Source organism: Nanorana parkeri, unplaced genomic scaffold (assembly GCF_000935625.1).
Source record: "Nanorana parkeri isolate BGI_ZX_2015 unplaced genomic scaffold, ASM93562v1 scaffold27, whole genome shotgun sequence".
Lineage (NCBI taxonomy): Eukaryota > Metazoa > Chordata > Amphibia > Anura > Dicroglossidae > Nanorana > Nanorana parkeri.
The window spans coordinates 3444322-3467305 of record NW_017306295.1 but is presented as its reverse complement, the minus strand read 5'-3'; positions in this window follow the sequence as shown (position 1 = coordinate 3467305).

Genomic DNA, 22984 nt, shown 5'->3' with positions numbered 1-22984 from the left:
TGTAAGATTAATTCATTTTTTACTGTTTTGTAAAAATATAGGTCGTATACAATACCTTTCTATAAATAAGAATAGAGCTGGTCATTGATGAAAGGCCAGTCACACTGCCTGTATGCTTGAATCTGTGGCCTAATTAACTAACAATGGTCCAGAGCCTAATTGAGTCTACATTTTAACATACACATCTACTCAGAGAACAAAAGGTTTAGGTTAAAACAGTTCTGACCATACTCTCTTTAGTCCAAGTTAGGAAACCAGAGGGGCTAGCATAGCAGAGTGGGTGGGAATAAGCGCTCTTTGTCTGAAAGTGCACTTATTCTTTAACCACTTGAGTCCCATGTGCTGTTTTGTGTTCACATTGGAAGTGAACAGAATTTCCTGTTAGTAAAAGAGTGAGGCAGGGGTGAGGCAGAGATGAAGCAGCTCTGTCCAGCATCTTTCTGCAGCAACTAATTACAGTACTGTTATACAGATCTTTTGCTTGCTGACTGAAGATAGCAGAAGTGATATTTTGTTGCAGAAGTGCATGCGGGGCTGGATCAGCTCTCCTCTGACCTGATCCAAACCCCCTTTTAGGAAAACGGGGTAAAAAAGTTATAAAAAAAGTGTGTTTATATATTTCTACATACCTAACATGCTTCATCATTTCTTCCTAAAGAAAAAAAAAACATAGAAAGAAAATGAATTTAAATGTGTTACCAAACTAAAGGCCTATCAGGCCTAAGAAAATAATTTATATGTTAGGGTTGACTACAAACAAGGGTGTGTAGAAAGAAAAAGGTAAAGGCACTATGTGGTTAAGTTACCCATAATGATCAGATTTACCCTATCTGGTTATTTTTGGTAAAAAAAGGTTGATAATCTCAGATCGCCACAAGTACTGCACATCAATTTTTTGGGGAGGAACAATTGATTAGGTAAGTTAGAAAACCTGTCTCAGTGACCATTTTTCTATCTGAAGAAAAAGCAGCAGTAGCAGTGTCTTACAACACCGTTTTCCTTCTCCTCTCTATTACAACTAGTGATGAGCCAAATTTACATTCCCACAATGTGGCATTCCCCCTGGAGTCTGGTAACCCCACAAAAAAAGTAATGGAGCTCCCCCTTAAAATCTATCCCACACCCTTATTTAATAATGCAGCCTGGCTGGCCGATGAGAGGAAGTGTAGCCTGACGGCAGGAGAGGACAGAGAAACTTACATAGAAGGTTTCCTTTTTCTATTTTGCGGACGCATCAATGGAAGTATAAACAAAAAGACACTGGATTTCTAATAACATTCGGTAGAAAATAGACTATTGGTGTTACAACCCTCGCTTATACAATTTTATATTTATCCACCTATATTTATTCACTTTATACTATTAGATGTGGTTTTAGATTTGTTAGATTGGTTATACATCAGTCTTCCTTCAAATTATTGTCCTCTTTATTTATTGTTGCCGATTGCCAGACTGATTAATTTACCTGGTTTATAATTCAACCATTTAGTATCCACATTGTATTTTCACTATATGGCACACATATGCATTATTCATTAACTTATTTAACTTATCATATTTAACCTATCAGTTTTATATTCGTACTTTCACCATATTTATATGACACGTGTATTTATTAACGTCCATGCACATATGCACTTTTGGATTGCATTTAGTTGCAAGTAGGCTTTGATCACTTATATTGGTTTCGTTTGTGGTATAAATATAGCACGTATTGCAATACCAAGCGCAGCACATTGGTTCACAATACATCAGATGTGAATGTTTCTGGGACTTTACTGTAAGTAAATAGACTAAAAGCATTCATAATGTAGATGTTTGATAGGTAAAAATTAATTCATGTACATGAACTACTAAAGATTAGTAGAAATAGTGCTACATTTTCTGCAGATGTAGTGAACATTTGAAAAACTTTGTACGTAAGGGACATAAAATTAAGTCTGCTACTTTACTGAATCCCATGGTATGTGTGACACATTGACTACTGATTAATCATCTGCTTATTGATTTGTATTTTAAATTGTATTGCACATTTAGCGCTAAGCTTTTTATCCATCTCCAAAGAACCAGAAAGTCAGTAAGATATACTACAACTCGCAATTGCCATGGTGACAGAACATATATGGGTTTCTGATGCAAAATGAACACCCCTATGGGAAATGTAGTGGGATCAAAACAATGACTAGTAATCATTGTAATGGTAATGGTGTTGTAATGACAGGTCATACAAAACCCTAACCACATACACAGCCCAGCATATCATTAACATTTCATGAGTTACTGGTTTTAGAGTTTTCCTCCATATAGAACACCTCGATAGAACACCGGCATCCCAGGCAATCTCTAGAGACGCCCGATCGCTTGTAGTAGCTGCGGGTGTGCAAACCCCCCCCCACCGTCTCCATTGCCGCTGCTGGTCCCAAGATCCGTTGTGCCCGATGCGGCTGGGACCGGCATGGCAACGCTATAAGTGGAAATCAAAAGGAGATCAGTACACAATCTGCCTTTTGATCTCCTCTCCGGTTCCCGAATGCAGAGAGTAATGTATAATACATCACTTCCTGCATTCAGTGTCACTCTCCGGTTATAGATGCCGGTGAGAAGCTGATGAAGCAGATCTGTGCTTCATCAGCTTCTCTGGGGGTCCATCGGTGACATCAGGTGACCCCTGTTGTCTCCATGAAGAGGACCTGTCATGTGAATTGGCTATCACATAGGGGATTTCTTAGTCCCCTATGTGATAGCAATAAAGTTAAGTGTAAAACATTTTTTACAAAATTAAAGCATAAAAAAATAAAGAAGCTAAAAAAACATTGTCACAAATAAATAAGAATGTAAAATAGCACAAATTTTTTCTTTAAAGTCCCCCTCACATACGCACGCAAACATGCGTTGGGTGCGCCAAGGTGCGACGATTCCGCCTACTGTGCCGCACATGTTACATATCGCAGCGAACTTTGGAATGAGAGGAATAATTCTATGGCCATTAATTACTGATAACATAAAACTGATGAGCGGTAAAAGCTTTTAAATCGTCGCGCATGGCCAATTTTAGGTGTGGTCATTTTCTTGCGATTTCGCGGACGCGTGCAATTTTAAGGCTTGACATGTTTGGTGTCTATTTACCCGACGTGACCCCGTCTTTTATATTTTGGCCAAAAATTGGGGTGATAATAATTGTTTCATAACATTTCATAGTGAAACAAGTTTTTTTACAAAATATGGGGTACTTTTTTTGTTATATAGTAAAAAATAAAACCCCCAGTGGTGATTAATTAGAAAGCTCTATCTGTCCCCAATAAATGGTATACAATTCGTTTCAAAACAGAGTTGCATGACTGAAAAAACATCAGTCAAAGTACCACAGTGCTGAATACTGAAAAATGGCCTGGCCAGGAAGGGGGTTTAAGTGGTTAAATAGGTTTTATTTTCCAGTTCTTTCAAAGAGAAATTCCATGTAACGAGTTAAAGCATTCAGTGAGATACTAATGTCATCCAGCAAACAATGCAACTGTGCCAAAATCAGAAAGTAAAGTATGTAGCCCGTTGTTGCAGACCTCTCTGGAAAGACAGACAATGTCCATTCACTGCTGATTAGAAAGTTGAAAAGGTACATGTATAAGCATGTGTCAGGGAACATAAGGGATCTGCACATCTGGTGCAGCAAATGCATATCTGTCAGCAGAAAACTGTGTAGATATTAACACTCTAATGTTTTCCTGACAAGTAAGCAAAAGGAGAAGGCGCTTCACAACTGTGAGATTATGAGGAGGCTAATTGATATAGTTCTGTGCATTGCTAACTTGTTTCCTTCAGAGGTAACATTTACTCTGTTCATAATTTATGTAACCTTGATTGAAATTAAAGTAATTTTCTATAACTTGTTTTGCTTTTGAGCAAATATGAAAACAATGTCCACAAGAATGTACAACCCAAATTTCAAAATAGTTGGGGCTTTGTAAAATCTACATTAAAACAGAATACAATGATTTGCAAATCTCATAAATCCATATTTTATTCACAATAGAAAACATATCAAATGTTTAATCTGAGAAAATGTTCCATTTAAAAAAAAAAAATAAGGTCATTTTGAAATTAATGGCAGCAACACTTCCCAAAAAAGTTGGGACAGGGCAACAAAAACCTGGCAAAGTAAAGGTGGCCATACACCTTACGATTATCGAACCGTCGTATGATTGTCCTATGGCAGCCCCATCATGCCCCGATTATCGCAAGGTTCAATTAGCCGTAATTAAAGAAAAGCACCTGGACAAATTGCGGTAATCGACCGCACTTATTTTCGTTTGCGCATGAGCAGTGTATATCGTACAATTTTTTACGTACAGAAACGCCACTAACCTTGCGAAAATCGTATGATCAACCAAAGTTTTCAATCATGCTTGAAAGTCAAAAGTTGTATGAGTGTACAGTATTTGCGGTTGTACACTGCCCATACACCTTGCGATTATCGTACGAAAACACGATCGCATACGATTATCGTACGATAATCGTAAGGTGTATGGGCATCTTAAGTGGTACTAACAAGGAAGAGCTGGAAGAACTAATTAGGTTAATTGGCAACAGGTCAGTAACGTGATTGGATATAAAAAGACCATCTTAGAGAGTCAGAGTGTCTTACAAGTAAAGATGGGCAGAGGTTCACCAGTCTATGAAAAGATGAATCTAAAAATTGTTGAACAATTTCATAAAAATGTTCCTCAATGTAAAATTACAAAGACTTTAAATACATTACTATCCACAGTACATAATATCATCGAAAGATTCTGGGAATCTGGAGAAATCTCTGTGCACAAGGGGCAAAGCCGAAATGCAATATTGGATATGGTAAAGCTCTATCGAATATTGGATAAGTTAAAGCTCTATCATGCAAAAAAGAAGCCATATCTGAACATGACCCAGAAAAGCTGCCATCTTCTCTGGGCCAAAGCTCACTTAAAATGGTCTGTTGCAAAGTGGAAAACTGTTCTGTGGTGAGACTAATTGAAATTTGACATTCTTTTTGGCAACCATGGACGCCACGTCCTCTGAACTATAGAGCAGAGGGACCTTTCCGGCTTGTTATCAGCACTCACTTCAAAAACCTGCGTCTCTGATGGTATGGAGGTGCATTCGTGTGCATTGAATGGGCAGCTTACACATCTGGAAAGGCACCATCAATGCTGAAAGATATATCCAGGTTTTAGAGTAGCATATGCTCCCATCCAGACAACGCCTTTTTTCGGGCCTTTTATATTTCAGCTAAATCGCATACTGCATCTTTGACAACAGCATGGCTTCATGGCAACACCTCCCCTTCTTCTTTATGTTCATAGGGCTCCCTATTAAGTTTCAGTTAGACAGAGATAGCTAAAAAGTGAGCAACAACTGTTCAGTTTTCTTATTAGAAAGACCTATCTAATTTGTAAATACTGTATTGTGGAAACACCATGTATTTTAAGTTTATTTGTAATATAATACATTTTATTCAAGTGAAGAAAAACTATAACATGTGTAAACTTTATTAGATAATTAAAGTTGAAAAAAAAACATTATATATTCCCTATAATAGAGTTCTATCTCTGTAGAAGATACAATTTTGTGAATAATTATAATTATTATTATTATTGCAGCAGTAAATATCATCCAATATAAAGCTGATAGGATTAAGTAGGCAGTGGAATTTCATTAAAATGTTTCTGTGCCACAGAAAATAAATGGCTTTAAAAAAGAAATACCTGTGACTATGTTTTTGTTACTGTCTCCTTTTGTTATCTTCTTTCTGCTTTGATTTTTAGTAATGATGCAAACTGTTTATGCTTGGTTATTAAATTATTAGGAATCCTGTTTTCAGAATAAAGGGATTGTATACTGTTCCTTTTACATATGGGTATGCAGGCTCTTTTTACTCTTTATTACATTGGAACCTGTCATTACCTATTTTTACCAAATATTTCTTAATCTCTTTATCTCAGTGTCACCTCCTATCACATGCTCTATAAATTGCTATCCTAAAAACAAGATGCATTAAAGTATCTGTCTGACCTTCATGTCTGACCTTGGTTAGACATAAGAAAATGAATAATATGATAAAATGTATAATCAGTCATTGCCAATGGAGATGGGAGATTGTTTAAGTTCAAAGTAAAACACATATTTAAAAAAATGGAAGAAAAAAACCTTGATGAAATAATGTGGTAATGTTTTGTATCATACATAATATGTCACCATATTGGAAAGCTGACATTCATTGATTTGGTTAGTTTAATCTCTTTCATTCTAAGTGCTATATAGAAATTATCCTGCACTTCAGCGAATCAATTACTTTATTTTATCCAGTTATCTTGAATGACTTGTGGCAATTCCTCCCCTTCCCGCCAACAGCATATCGGTTATTTCTCACCATTAGCGCCTGTGGCAAATCCATATTACATTATACTATGACATTTAAAAAGTTAGAAAGTTTGTTTATAGTCTTATTTAGTTGTTTGTATTATATTTTACATATTTCATTTAATGAGTGGCTTTTTAGCAAGACAGTGGGCTTCTTTAAAAGCTTAGATACATTTACAGTTTAAAAAAAGTATGTTTTTTTGCATTGTTAAGTGTGTTGTAAAGCATTTTGTGCTCCTGTTGTTGTTTTTGACCATACTGTTGATCAGTTAGGCAGATTTATTTTCATGTGCTTTAAAGTTCATCATATGCTTTTTTCTATTGCTCTATTTCTTCCTAGAATGAGATCCTAATAGGTTGGACTTGATGGACTAATGTCTTTATTCAACCTCAAATACTATGTAACTATGTAACTATTGATAACCTGTACTATCCCAATCAGGGTCAAATACAGTTCTGTACCCAGATGTTGTGGAAGTTCGCTGGCTATGCGAAGGGGACTACCATCGTTGCCGGCGACCCCAATCTCTTCCTGGATGGTGCTCTGGTCCCCACAGGTAGGCCCTCTTTCTCTGATACCTCCATATGTAAGCTCCGACATCTAATGCACTCTCTACACTTGTTTGATGGTTGGCATATTCCCCACCCTTCTGACAGAGACTTTAGTCATTATTCCTCAGTTCATAACACTTACAGTCGAATTATCATAATCATATTTGGATTCACCATTCTATCCTTGACTTGAACCTTGAGATTTCCTATGGAGATATCTTATGGTCAGACCATGCTCCAGTAACCCTCTGTAACGTCCGTACCTGCAGCGAGCGAGATGCGTTCCAGCGTGGAACGCATCGGCCGGTCACGCAGGCCGCTTTCCGCCCAGAGGGGGAGCTTCCATGCTCTCCAGCGTGGAACGCGGAAGTGACGTCACGGACGTTTCACTTCCGCGCTCGCGGACTATAAAAGGACCCTGTGAACGCTATGGAAGCGTTCACTATTGTGCTGGATGCCCTGCACCTGCTACAGAGACTCTTGGGACCTCAAACTACCTCACACCTGTCTGCACCTGAAACCGCAAGTATTGGAACTAGAGGTGGAATTGGTTCTTTGCATGTCAGAACTGTCTCATATTCCACACTCCCTATCAAAGGATCCAATACTGTTTGTAGGAAAGAATTGCTGGCTTGTTTAAATGTTGATATCACTTGTGCCTATATCACCACCTGGATTAAGACTGTTAACCACGCATTGTACCTAACTCTGAGTACACGGATCTGTTAGTTAGGAGGTAAATAATCAATACAAAGTCTATACCTTCCTTATACAATTGTGGCAAATGATGCAAGAACCCCTCACTCTCCGTTGAGATTGAGAGAGACGCCTGGGGTTCAAGCCTGATTGCCATACCCAGCTTCCAATCCACTTACCGAGTCCGCAGCTGTGATGCATTTCCCTGTCCTTGCAACCAGGTGCCTTACACCCTCACCTGTGTTGTGTGATAGCCCTGGCCCTCGTTATACCTGGTGGCGTAATGATTATCTGTAGGGGGATGTGATGTGTCAGGAGGAACTGGAATGGGGTATACTTCATTTCCTAGCAGATCATGAATTGGACCCCACTGCCCTTCCCACCTAGTGGGAAGCATTTAAACGTGTCCTCAGGGGCATATCGCTTAAACACGGTGCCCGTCTTAAACAGGAAAAGTCGGCTAAATTAGCTGCCCTTTTTTCTCAGCTACATGTTTTGGAATCTTCTCACAAATCCTCTCCTGTACCTGATGTTTACTTGGCTTGGCTTCAGGATACCCAGCGGGCCATCCATGATATAATTGAAATACCAGGTTGCCCAAGATAAATTACGCTCTCACTATTTTGAATTTGGGAATAAATGTGGGCATCTTTTGGCTCGTGCTCTTCATCTCTCTCTGTCTTTTCATTATGTGTCCTCTATCTTGATGCCCGGTGGGTCACATTCCCTGAAGCTTATTTTGGATGCCTTCCAATCTTACTACGCCTCCTTGTACAATATCCAGGGCAAGTACCCTGAAGTGCCGTTCATCTGTTAGATTCCAAAATCAATGACTACCTGGAGGCCACGTTTCTGCCCTGACTTCCTATGAAGGACATTGAACTTCTTGATTCTCCATTTACTGTCCCAGAATTGGTTTCTGCTCTCTCCCTTAGGCATTCTAATAAAAGTCCTGGTCCGGACGGATTTACTGTCAGATTTTACAAATTGTTCAAAGACTTTCTGGCCCCCTTTCTTCGTTAGGACCAGCAATGCTTTTTCAGATTCCTGCCCATCCCAAACGCTCGAGACTCATATCACGGTGCTCCCTAAACCTGGTAAAGACCTGTCTAGCTGCAGTCATTTTAGACCCATCTCCTTAATGTTGATGTTAAACTCTACGCTAAGACTCTAGCTAACCGCTCAAAGCCAATCCTAAAGTTCAACTAAATGGTCACTTGTCATCTTCCTTCTTTATTTTTAATGGGTCGAGATAAGGCTGTCCTCTTTCCTTTCTTCTTTATGTTCTGACCATGCAACATTTAGCTAACGCCCTTTGTCGAAATGAATCTATAACTTATCTGTCTCTTGGCTCTCGTCAGCATAAGCTGGCTTTTATATGCTGATGACCTGTTACTGTATGGGCCCCCCATTATTGGCTAGTATCCCCAATATTTTGCAGGAATTTGACTGATTCGGGGCGCTTAGTAATTTTAAGATTAATATTTGTAAGTCCAAATTTCTTAATATTTCTGTACCTTCTGCCTTGGTGACCCACTTGAAATCTACTCTTTTCGGTAGGGGCAGAAATCGCTTACCTATTTGGGCATAGCTGTTTATTCTGATTTAGCCTCACTTTTTTGCTTGAAGTATGCCAGTCTGTCTCACAAACTATTTGCAGATTTTACCGCCTAGGGTTCTCTCCCTGTCACACCTTCTATAGGTACAATGAGATGGATCGCAACTGCGGAGGGTTTGAGGACGACTACTCAGGCTTGAATCCCAGGCGTCACTCCCAATCTTAGGCGGGGAGTTTGGGACACTAGCATCACAGCCGTCAAGTACTAAAGGAAAATATTTTCAGAGCTATTACTTCATAGCCTAGCGTCACAAGCAGTAAACGAATAATAAAGGTAGCTGGTGCACTTTCTAGGGAGCGGTGGTCCACTCGGATGCAAGCAGGAATCCCCCCAACTTTGACAGTTCATGGTTAAATGCAGGACAGTCAGTATCATTCACAAGGCTTAGGGTCAGAATGTCAGCTTAAGGCTCCAACCAGAGCTGTACTTGCATTTGGGAGTCCAGATAGGAGTTCCAGGTCCAAGGTCCAAGTGGCCAATCAGGTAGTGATCAGGTCCAAACAGTCCAGGGGGTCCCTGGAGACTTTCTTGGGGCAAAAGGAGGCAGCAGGCGTTCTGACTCCAATTGTGGAACGCCATGCTGCCTCAGCTGGGGGTTTAAATAGACCTAGGAGAGGGGCGGAGCCATCCGTCCGGAACGAATGACTTCCCCGTTCCACCATGGAACGTAGGCCGCTCGCCTCACAATCAAGAAGTCGAGCGGCTTCCGCGTTTCACCCTGGAACGCAAAGCGGCCGTCACCGAGGAGGGAGATACAGGAGTGGTACGAGTCGGACGGGACTCGTTACACTCCCTCTGTCCTGGACTGGCAGATTTAGTGTGCTAAAGATGGACATTCTTCCCCAGCTACTTTACAAAGTCCAAACGGTTCCCATATGCCTCCCCTCCTCTTTCTTCATCTACTCACGCTCTCCTTCTATTCGTTTAATTTGGGGTAGGGACTCCCCTAGAATCGGATATAAGACTCTAGTCAAACCAACATCTTCTGGGGGTCTTCGTCTTCCAGACTTTTCTCTTTATCATTGGGCGGTGCTCCTAGCCCGCTTGGTTTAAGTCTGGAGACTCTAAACCTGGGGTCTAGTTTGAATCAGCCTGCTCTCCTGTTCCATTGGTCCTCTCCTGGCTCGAACCTGCGCATCGCCTCTCTTCCCATTCCCTGCTTCTCCTCACTTCTTCCATTCTTCATGATCGACTGTTGTCCTCCACTGCTCTCTCCTCCAGACCAGGCCCTCTCACTCCTCTTTGTTATAACCCCCAGTTCCCTAGCGACATGTCATTCTCCTCCTTAAGTGACCTTAATGATGTCCCCCTCCCCCAAGTTAGACATGTTCTGCTCCTTGACTCTCATACGTTATAGCCCCCCTCTTTTCTCCCTGCGTTAGGCCAAGTGATGGTTGTCTGGTTCACTTCACAGCGTTTGTCTGACTCGCTAAAGTCTCTGTCTCGAGGTAGAACACTGAATCGCCCTTTGAAAGCTTTCAAACAATTGTGCAGTTCTCCTAAACCACTGCCTAGAGATATTTCTGAGCTAATGGGCTTCTGAGATTGATGGCCTATTGCAGCAAACCACCTTTTATTTTAGTGTGGAAGAGGGATTTTTTTTAAAGTGCCTTGGCCCAAGTCTTTCCTAGTGACCCATGCTTTCCTACAGGAAAGTAAATTGTTGGCTCGCTGGTATTGTTGTCCCTCCACTTTAAAAACTATATTTCCTACGGCTTCAGACCTTTGTTGGAGATGCAGGGAACATAGGGGTACATTTTTACATATATGGTGGGATTGCCCTAAATTACAGCCATTTTGGAGACAAATTTTCCAAATTTATAACACTATACAGGCAACTGACCTCGATGCATCTCCTGAGATTGCCCTTTTATCCATGCTCCCAGGATTCTTTAAAAGCATTAAAAAGGATGTTCACCATAATAGTTGACAGCACATGGATAATCTGATTGTGGAAGCCTGATTGCCTGGTCACTCTTCCATCACTGCAATGTTGGACAGCTGGTTTTTATATAGTTCTTCAGACGATTACTGAGCGCTATTGGCTTAACGTACTGACTTCTTTTTGCTCTTTCTTATTTTCTTAAAATGTTGGATCTATCACTCACTACATCTTTTCTGCCTCTTCTTCCCCTACTTTTCTCTTGATTGTACCCTCTTCCTCATTCTCTCTGATTCCCCCCCCCTGTCTTTCTGTTTTCCTTTCCTACTCTATTTCCCTCCCACTTTCTTTTTATGTTATTATAATTATTATTGCTTTTATATATATTGTTTATCATGATTCACATTATGATGCTCATTTTCTTCAGGCTCTTGGTCTCTCCCCTCTACCTCTACACCGAGTGCCTATTGTGTCATGTAGATTGGTAGACGTGCTTTTATTGCCTTAAAGGAGAACTATGAGATGAGTGATTTCCACTCACCTAATAGTTCTAAGCCGACCTGTGACAATGAGACTGTCACAGGTCGACTCAGTAGATCGGGAGGTGAGGGAACACATACCGGGTTCCCTCACCTCTCGATCCTGTCACGGCTCTCGGCTCTCGGCCGTGACAGGGAGAGGGGCTGGATTCCCCTCTCCCCGCTCCGATCTGCCAGCGCTGACTGGCGGAACGGACGGGGGAGGGGGCGGGTACAGCTGGCTCTGCCTCTAGATAGGCAGAGCCAGCTGTCACTCACGCAGCTGGGCGGATCCCGTCATCTACGTCGGGATCCGCTCCAGGTGCGGCGTCTCAGTATACTGCGAGCTGTAGCTCGCGGTATACTGAGCTTAGGGTAACGGGAGGACGCTAGTTTGTGTCCTCCCGTTACCCTAAGGAGAACTATGGGGAAAACACTGACCCCATAGTTCTCCTTTAATGTCCTTGATACTTGAACCTATTTTTCTTGTCCACACCGTACTGTGTATTTTTGCCTACTTTTATCTTTACATTTTATGTGTTGCCTGTTTTTCATATTTTGGAAAATGTTATAAAACATATATTTACCTAAAGTGTGTTTTAATGCATGTTGGCCCATTTTGATCATACAAATTGATGTTCATTTAAACTATGCTTTTTATTATCAAAATGTTAAAATGTCCATTTCCTACACATGGCATAGGTTTTGAGATGCCATTTCTGACCTCCACTGCTCAAAGTTGCTTGACTGTCATGCTGACCTCCTTACTTCAGTATTTTGATATCAGTCCGCCCCTGGGACCAGGACACTCTGAGGGGGGTTTGAACCCCCTATCCCCCCCTTTATCTACGCCCCTGGTTTCATGCTGAGTGCCGACGATCGCTTTATTTCACCTCTCCCCTCTCAGCCGCTCTGGTGCTGCAGCGGCTGAGAGGGGAGAAGACACTGTTTGCCTGCCTTTGATAATGCCCGCGTCTGTGATCGGGCTCCTCGGCAGGTTCCTCCACCCACTTTTGCTGCCATTGGGTGGGAGAGGGAGGCTACAGAAACTACAATTGGCTGTATAGTTCCAGAGCGTGGGACCTAAAGGGGGGGGGGGGCACCACGAGCTGGCTGGAGGCTTCACCTCAGAACATGCAGGCACCATTGCTGCTCTCCCACCAGAGGAAGAGGGCAGAGCACCTGAATCAGGAAATTAGAGTCACTGTAAGTCCCTGTTCTTTCTGCATGACCTCTGCAATGCGTACACACTGACCTCTGAACTTTACATTACACAGCTGACCTCTGAACTGTGCGTTAGACCGCTGACCTCTGTACTGTGTGTTACACCTCAGTACTGTGCGTTAGACTGCTGACCTCGGTACTGTATGTTGGACCTCTGTTCTGTACATTAGACCACTGACCTCTGTACTGTGCATTATACCACTGACCTCTGTACTGTGCGTTGCACCTCTGTACTGTGCATTAAACCATTGACCTCTGTACTGTGCGTTAGACCTCTGTACTGTGCGTTAGACTGCTGACCTCTGTACTGTGTGTTACACATCTGTACTATGCATCACAAGTACCGGCTGTACCCCTCTGATGGCGGTCCTGGCCGCGGACTCAGATCGCAACCCCCCTGTTCACTTGTGGGACCCCATATGGGGTCGCGACCCACACTTTAAGAAGCAATGCATTAGACCACTGACCTCTGTACTGTGTGTTACACCTCTGCACTGTGTGTTAGACTGCTGACCTTGGTACTGTGCGTTAGACCACTGACTTCTGTACTGTGCATTACACATGTGTACTGTGCGTTAGACCGGTGACCTCTGTACTGTGCGTTACACCTCTTTACTGTGCATTAGATTTGCATCCTTATTTCAGTTGCATAAACCTTCCGTCAACAGCATGGAATTCCTTCCTTGCTAATACCTGCAAGATGAACATTGAGGGTGTCATATTACATTCTGTATGAACTAAATATGTAATGCCATGGAGTGGTTTACCATAATGTGACATAGATGCATCAGTGTTTGATATAAACAACTTACCTCTGATATGCTAATGTTTTTAATAGCTTGTATATCATTTTAACGTAGTAGAATGAGAACATGAACAGTGTAAAAGTAGAGTTGGCACCAAACTTTTTTTGTTTTGGATAGAGTAGGGGAGGGTCAACTTTTTTTGCCTTCTGCTTCCCATTGGGGAGATTTCCCTTTACTTCCTGTCCAATAATCAAAACAGGAAGTGAGAGGAAATCCCTGTAAAGTGAGGAAAATATCTGGTGGTCAAAGAATCACCAGAAATAAAGTCCCTATTGGAAGCTTTCCCATCCATTCCTGTTCTGAAGACATCCCAAAATTTGGGATTGCACTATAGCAGGTACCACAGGGCATTTTTAGTTAGCTTTTCCAGGCTCCTCTTCCTCTTGATTCTGCCACTGCATCTACCAAAATTTCCAGTACAAGTTATAGTTTGCTCATATATGCTCCTCTTTTTCCCCATGGGGCAACACATGGGAGGCAAGGAAAATTTCACATGTTCCTCCACACATGGAAGTTGTTGGTAAGTTCAGCAGAGGGGAAGCAGAATGATTTGAGTGTAAACTCCTTGTGGTGCCTTCCATTAGGCAAACTTCTTACTTTGCCCAGTTCATACCAAGTACAGGCTTTAAAATAAAACATACCTGTCCTAAAGTATTTATAAGGTAACAACAGTGCTTGTGGAGCCTACAAGTATCTGCTTAAGTGTTCAAGTTGGTACCTGTGTTCCTGTTGAGCCCCTCGCATCCTAGGTCCATGCTGTACATTTCTACTTCGGCCCAAGTTGAGATTAAGCCTGGCTCATGCTAACACTAAGCCATGTTTCTATATAAAAAAAATGGGGCCCCAGCATATCACTTGCCACTAAATACTGATGTTGGACTTATTACCTGTGTTTTCTTCCACACTCTATGCACAAGAAGAGTCTAGAAAATACAATAAATAATTTTATAATGAGTGCTAGGTAAAGCAGTGATCCCTGCTATGTTTAATGGAAAGTTAAGAATGTGGAACTTAAGTTTGTCTTAGCCTGTTGTGCCAATTACACTCGCAAATGCAGTCCTTTTTTCACATTAGTTAAATAAAATAAGGCAAAGAGAATTAGGCTGACCTATGTCATTTTTAATTCTCTCTTTCATACATGTTCAATAGCAAGACAAATAAATGTAATGTATGTGTGTGTGTGTCTATATATGTTTGTATATGTGGCACATAGTGGTCAGACAGAAAATATTACAATATTATATTATCATAGGAACCTATGACCAGAAAAGATCATGTTTATTTCCAGGAGAAGTGTAAATTCTGTAGAAACTTAACTTTAATGTCATTATAAATGATAGAAGAAAATGTTCAGTTGCAGTTTGAATTCATCTATTAATCCCTATAGTTTAAAGCAGAGCTGTCCCTTTAATGAGACAGCCTAAAGCTGTTGCCTCAGGCAGCATCTCTTTTGGTCAATTGGGGGGCAGACAGAGCAGTATGTGTTTTGTATACTGGCCGCTCTGCTGCACATTGTGTCCCTGCCACCCTCCTTTTTGGCCAGGTTGCTAAGTGCTGGGTGGGGAGATGAGTAAGGGCCATACACATCTCCCTGCCCAGCTCTTAGCAACCTGAGACACTCTGGCTGGCGTCCCACCTAGCTCCTGGCAACCAGTGACGTCACTGGTAGCCAGAAGCAGGGCAGGACACCGGCCAGAGCATCCCAGGTTGCTAAAACCAGCCAGGGAGATACAGAGCCTGCAGAAAGTGGCATCACTCTCATGTCTGTCAGCACCTGTAGGGCTCTCCCATTCCCCCCTGCTTCAGACTCAGACAGCAAAAAGGCTAGGGGTACCACTGGTTTGTAGGGCCAAGTAAATGACTAGCACTTAAAAAAACTGTAAACCAATGGGAGGCCAGGAACTAAGGCAGATGAATCACAAAGCTCGAAAATACTCTATATACATATTTATTTATAATCGGATTTGTATACACAGTATAACAGGCCATTAGGAATCCACTTTTATTTATATAGATCTGCTCAGATTTTTAGGACTTTTGTTAAATCCCAGCAACATATTTGAACAATCCTCTCGAAAAGATAGATGGCACCCAAGAACGACTTCGGTAGCACTAAGCGTCTTTTACTCTCATTCTGCCTATTTGTGAGTGCTTGCATTTGTCATTGTGTCTGTACTGAGAAAGCTGTGAGCTATTTATATCCCACATTAGTCCCCTGTGATTAAAGCATCATATAATACAGATAGTTGTGATGACTCCCTATTCTGATGTCTACTATAATTTGTCCTATTTATAATGACACCAACATTAAATTTATAATACAAATCATGCTGAAGCTATTTACATATAAAATAAAGGCATTTTGTCACTGGTGTACATTTTTTTAAAATGTGTTACTAAAGAAGGAAAAACTATAAACATCAATGTTTAAAAAAAAAGAAAAAGCAGAAAAATAATAGCTAAAGGGGAGGTAGGAGTTAATTAGTGATTATTTGGTTTAACTATGGGTTAAAAAAGTTTTATTAGGAACATAACTTCATTCTATTTATTTTTTTACTTGCAAGATTACCCTGCCTAAGATCATATGCAGATTGCAAGTCACCCTTTTAATCTACTATAAATGAACAGTAATATTGCTTCTGCATAATTTTATTGACACTGCAAACACTGTTCTGCAATTGTGAATTTAAACAGCAACAGCTATGACTGCTCTTGTGATACAGATCAAGTAAAAATGACAGCTGCAAGTTGTTCATTACTTCAGCCAGGGAACTGTGGGCGAGGAGGAGGTAGGACATATAATGTACATCCTAAGACTTTATATGAGGTTTTTAAGGGTGCATAGTGTAAGTCCACAACGGGTAATATACCCACATACAGTACATCAGTTAGTTGTGAGATGAACAGCCAAAATATTTTTATGACTAAAGAGCTTTATATAAACATGCAGACACTGATCAGCTGAGCAGGCATGTTTATGCATTTGGAGTAGGAGGGAGACCACAAAGTAATCCATTGCTCCATAACATTGCAGTAGAAAAAAGAGCTAATCAGATTAAATCTTCCCCTTTAGAAAAGTTAGCCAAAACAGTATGCACCTTCATTGCTTAGTCATTAACACTAATTTGAGCAAACATAGCCCATGGAGATAATTTTCTCAAGACAGTCACCATGAGGTAGATTATGGTGAGCCACGTGCAAAACGAACTCTAACATATAATCATGATTCTAAAAGGAATTAATTGAGAAAGTTGGACCATATTGTGCACCAATTGAGTGACCATAACAGCAAACAAAAGTCAAGTTATAGGCATGAAAAGACAAGTTCTGGATATGTCAGAATGCATGTATTATAAAACACAGCTATATGTGGAGGTGCAGATAAATATGTACATTCTGATGTTATAGAAAACTGGAATGTAAATAAAATTGTGTTCTGACAAGAAGAATTAACATTGATTAATATTAATACCAATATTGACATGATAATTAGTGAGTAACACTGTGACTCTGAATATTAAAAACAGAATATAGATGTTATATAAGTAGCAGTAGTTGAAGAACATTTACATCACTTTCTGTGTTAATGGCTGTTCCAAAACTGTTGTTGATAGAGCACAGTACAAAATAATTTTCACACTATATAAATCAAACATAATCACTTTAAAAACAAGTCTATTTTGAGCAACAGGCGCGCTGCTGACAAAATTACCAGTCCTAGGTCATTTTCTGAAATTTATGGTGTGACTAAGCAAGAGGCAGCAAATTGATTGGGAATTGATTCCTCCATCTCTGCTAAAAGTTATCCACACATGCTGGAAAAGTCAAAGGCATGACTGATGACCTGCCACACTTTGTCCATTGGGTAACTTTTCCTGATGACACATCTATTGCTGTCTAGGAACTGAAGGCACACCTGCAGTGTAGACAAGCTTTAGCCCCAAGGCCCCTCTGCTCCTTCACCTTTTTTGAGCTCCATCATCCATCAATCCTGGAAGATTGACTAACTTGTTTATAAGGGAAAAAGCAATGAGATTGCAGGCCCCAAGTCTGGGCGGTCTAAAGGTGGATGAGTATCTCAAGGGAATCGAAACTTAAATTATATAGATAACACTGAAAGCAAGACAGATGCTCAATGGTTAACTATTTCAGGTATAGTTGTGTGTGAAACCAATTACTGATTTTTAAATCAGTCTTATTAAGAGGAGCTTTCTGCCTACAGATGCAGATTGGTTAGTACATGTCTTTGACGACTTTTACTATGCCCATTCTTTCCCTTTGGGGTTGTTTTTATTATTATTAATATTATTATTATTATTATAAAGGATTTATATAGCACCAACAGTTTGTGCAGCACTTTACAAAATAAGGAGGACATTAGAGTTACAATACAAGTCAGGACAAAATGGTAAGGAGGGAGTTTTCTCTTTCTCCAGCAGATATATAGTTACAATATATCCTGAATAAATCCTTTTGATTTATTCAGGACAAATATAGTCCTGAATAAATCAAAAGGTGCACAGCTCTAATTATGCATACAAATAAAGTGCAATCCAGTGCATATAATATATTTTTTCATAAGCAATACATATGTTATAAATACTTCATCAATCAGTAATTATTGTGCTATAAATACTATAAAAATACTAAAAATATTATACATAGATATGCAAAAGTGTTCAATCAAAAGAATTTGTGATAATGGTTCAGTGCCAAAGTGCTTCACACATAATCCAGTGTGTAAAGACAATTCCTAATTATTTTTTTTCCCCAATGTTAAAAGCAATCCAGTAAAATGAATTAAAAAAGCAGCTGAAAGGTGTCACTCTCCCTGTGAACAAACACAGCCTCCTTTCACCGCACTCACCAGAGTTAATTGGCCATCGATTTCTAGATGGTCAAATAGACATGATATAGTAAAGCCAAGCCACGTTCATTTGTTTATCCGGTTTGTCCAGCGTTACCCAATCCCCAAAGCGGTCAGTCTCCCAATACGAATTCCCAATACGGATTAATTGATCATCTCTCACATCACCATATCAGAAAAAAATAGTTGCTCGTAGTGCAGTAAGTCCCCAACAGCTTTATTAAAAATACTCTATATTAGATCTACTCACATTTCAAACTTTAAAAACTTGCCGGCAGTAAATCACCATATACAATCACAGCTCTCTTTATGTAAAATAAACATGTACAGTATACAGTATATCTAGTAGTTGTCTCTACTTGCCCTGTATTCAGTGTCTTTTTGTCATATCCTAGAAGAGGCATTAAAAACCCATAAAACTTATTAAAATGATACATTCTTATAGCTGATTGATTTTAAAGTCCAATTAAAGTCATACACATTTGTACCTCTTTATAGTCTTATGTCCCTGTATGTTATGATTTGTGACCCTGTATGTTATGATCTGGCAGTGCTAAGTAACAACCACACCACTCAGCACAAATCTCCTCACTCAGACAGGTGTGGCAGCGCGTGGCAATGCCACTGTGTTATCTCCATTCCTGTGTCCAGAATTTGCTTTTCCAGGGTCGCCCCTCGAACTTCACCTTGTCCCCATGCTGATTGGAACAAGGGCCTTTTCCCCACAAGCCCTGGGGCGTTGGTTGTGGGGGTGCGGGCAGTAGGGCTTATTCACATCAGGGCACCCTGATGCGCCCTCCCCCTTGTGAATGAGTAAGGGGTACTTGTACCCCTACCCATTCACTAAAGGGTTAAATTTAAATACAATAAAAAGAGGCCAGACTTTAGATAAAATCCTTTCATTGAGAAAAAAACAAAGCCCAGGTTTTTCACAAGTCCTTTATTTAAAAAGAAAATCCCAAAAATGGATCCACCGACATAATCCACGGTCAATCACGACGTCCAGCATTGTCCACGGCGAGGACGACTCGACTAAATAAAGAAAAGCCCAGCGCCCGCTGACACAACCACACGCGACGAAATCCCGCTGCAGAATGAACCATCTGACGGATGCCGGCAAAATATAAACAAATCACCGCTAGCTCAGCCCAACTGTTTACATTTGGCCAGCACATGCCAGAGTCTTCTGGCAGGTCCCGGACAAATGAAAACAACTGTTGTTATGGTCATTTAATGACAGCCCAGTGTCCTCAAATAACCTGAGAATGCTCGTCTGTCATTAAAGGACAACCACTGGGCGGAGCCAGCCGTGACATGCCGGCACTGCCCAGTTGCTATCATGTAATGACAGCCCAGTGTCCTCAAGGACACTGGGCTGTCATTGAATGACAACAACTTGGCGTGACATCCTGGCGGGTTCCACCCAGTTGTTGTCAGTTGCAGGAAAAACGATCCGCTTTGGCAGACCGCTCTTCCTGCTTTGGCTGTCACTGCGGCTCACCCGAGCCGAAGCATATGCTTCGAAGCTACGGCTGGATCCTTCGGCAGGTAAGTGAATAACCCTTCAAGTGTTCAATTTGGTTAGTTTTGGATAGAGTGGATTGAGAGTTTTTTTGTAATTTTCTGGAGGGACCTGGGGGAGATATTTATTATCTTCTGTCCGTGTGACACCAGGAGAAGGATTGTGCTCAACTGAGCAAGTACATTCAGTATTATACTTCATAGATCCCCCCAGATCGAGCGCTGTATCTCGGTATGCTGTCCTTGTAACTCACCAGGAGAAGGATTGCAGTCTATAGCTGTCACCAGGACAGCCAGGACAGGATTAACAAAAGTTATTTTTGCTTTCTGTGCCCCATTGGAAAGATTTTCCATCACTTCCTGTACTGCCTACTCCCTGCACCAACATAGAAAGCTTGTGGAAGTACACCCAAAGGGGACACAGTAATGAAACTCTCCACAACTATAAAATAATTAAATCCCATTCACTATTAACCACTTGCCTTGACACATTTTAAAATGGTGGTAGGGACATGGTATTCAGGAGCCCTGATTTTTAAATGGCTCTCTGTTTACCACTTGTGTGTATGCCTGACACATACACAGTGCCTATGTTAATGCTATCATTAGACAGCGTTAGAGTGGCTCTGTGCCTAGCGATCGTTATGCTAGCCAGTCACAGTAATCCCAACTGTGAACAGTCCCAACCCAAGAAAATCCCCTTCTTTGTTAATCCCTTTCACATATTTTTTTATTCGTCTGAGTTTTATGTGCATTGGAGGTAAAAATATATTTTTGGGTCAACAAGTGGTTTGTGTCCCACATTTGTTTGTCCTGGAACCAAATTCTTTCAGAGTGGACATTCCTTTTTTTTTTCTTGTGCATTAACGTTTTATTAAAAGTTTCAAGGTAACATTGAAAACATGAGTCAAATAAAAGCGACAATTCGACATTACAATAAAGAGTATAAATGGAGAGCTCAGGCATATGTTTTGGCTCGTGTTAGATAGAAAAAAAAACGGCGCTTGGAATCAAATAACACTCTAAGAGCAGCTGTGCTTAATAGGTGAGTACACCCAAAATAGGAAAAAAGAAAATAGCACTGCGCTTCAAACTTAAAAATGATATTCCTAAAATGTGAAAAAAATTGTATAAAATGTGAAATTGTCACAAAGTGATAAACAATTTTGTGTCATACACAACACCTGTGTTGCACAATACCTGTGCTGATGATAGTAAGAAAAACTCTAGGTCTAATGGTCTAGACACTATAAACCATAATAAACATGGGGAAAGGAAAAAAAAACACTGCTAGTACATCTCATAAAATGTGTACATATAGAAAATCCTTTGTTAAATCTCACAAGTGATGTACAACTCCCACTTAATCTACATAACCACATGTGAAGTCCATTACTTCTGGATACAATAAAGTCCTTGAAATATGTGAGGATATATCTTCCAACTTTTATAATCAATACCACGTCCATGAATGCATAAACAATTAGTGAATCAGTGCTCTCCAGTCTCCACCGTGCTCAAAGATAAGATCTGGCCGCACTCACCGACTCCTATTGCTCACCATATTTCAGATGAACAATTAGCGCTTTGTTGATATATAGAGAACGAAATCCTCTCCTTTGTTTTTAATCCAACAATAAATTGGGGTAGATTCCTCCCAAATCTGGCTTATCTTTCCAAAATCGTGTAAAACTATTCCTCCATCTTCCATCTTCTCTTGTGCTCAGAGAGAGAAAAAAAGGCTTCCTTGACGCTGTTGGTTTTTATGCTTGGAGACGTTGTTACGCATGTCGACATATTCCTAATAACTTGAAACGCAGAAAATCGTTTCAGTTTAATGCCAGTAATATTCAAGTAGATATTAGAGAGTTTATTTCATGCAATACCAAGGAATATTTTTTTTAAAAGGTACATGCTAAGATAAAAAAACAATAGGTAAAAAAACAGCACTCACAAAGGGGATCTGTCCACCCAGTACTTTATTTGTTAAAAGGCATAACAGCCTTTTAACAAATAAAGGCTGTTATGCCTTTTAACAAATAAAGTACTGGATGGATGGATCCCCTTGCGAGTGCCGGTTTTTTACTGTGTAGTGAAAGCTCTGGCGGAAGCTTTACCAGGCACTGAGGTTTAAGACAAGAGAGTAGAGCTGCTCATTTGTTTCTAAACTGCTAAGATAAAAAATACTTTATTTTAATGATGAGCAGCCCAAAATCTATATCATACACCCAGAAGTGTTCAAGCAGCAGTGTTTTTAGCTAGAGGTGAGGTGTTTGTATCCTATAAACAGAACTGGATAAATACTTTTGCTTTGTCTGTAATTATATTTTCAAATTTTGGAAGGAAAATATGTTTTATCGCAGATTATACTAATGAAATAGTACAAAACAAACTGGAATAATCGGTGATCTTTACTATTAATAGTTACGACATAAAACCCACACAAGCCATCATTTTAAACACATGCTGTGCGTCACATGCAAAGTATAACTTGTAGAAAATGCATCATACAAATGCTTATTTTTGAAGCCTACAATTACTAACTTTTCTTGGGTTTTAGAGAAAAACACATAAAAGCCCTGTGTGAAAATCAGACTTTTTCAAAACAGTTTCAGTTCCTTTTAAATAGATAAATATTAGCAATACATCTGTTATAACTATTTCTATAAACATAATCTATTTATTTTTGATCACTGAACATAAAGGTTATGAAAAACTAAGCAGAGAAGCAAAAAATAGAAATATTGCTAGATTTAAAAAATCCACTGTACTAACATGTATTTCCCTACCAAGTGATATTAAATAAAATTTAATACAGTAATCTGTAAAATATAGAGATGCTAAGCTCAATCCATCAAATTCTGTCAAACTGTGCAGCATTTCTCCTTGTACTTATTACTTAGCTTTGC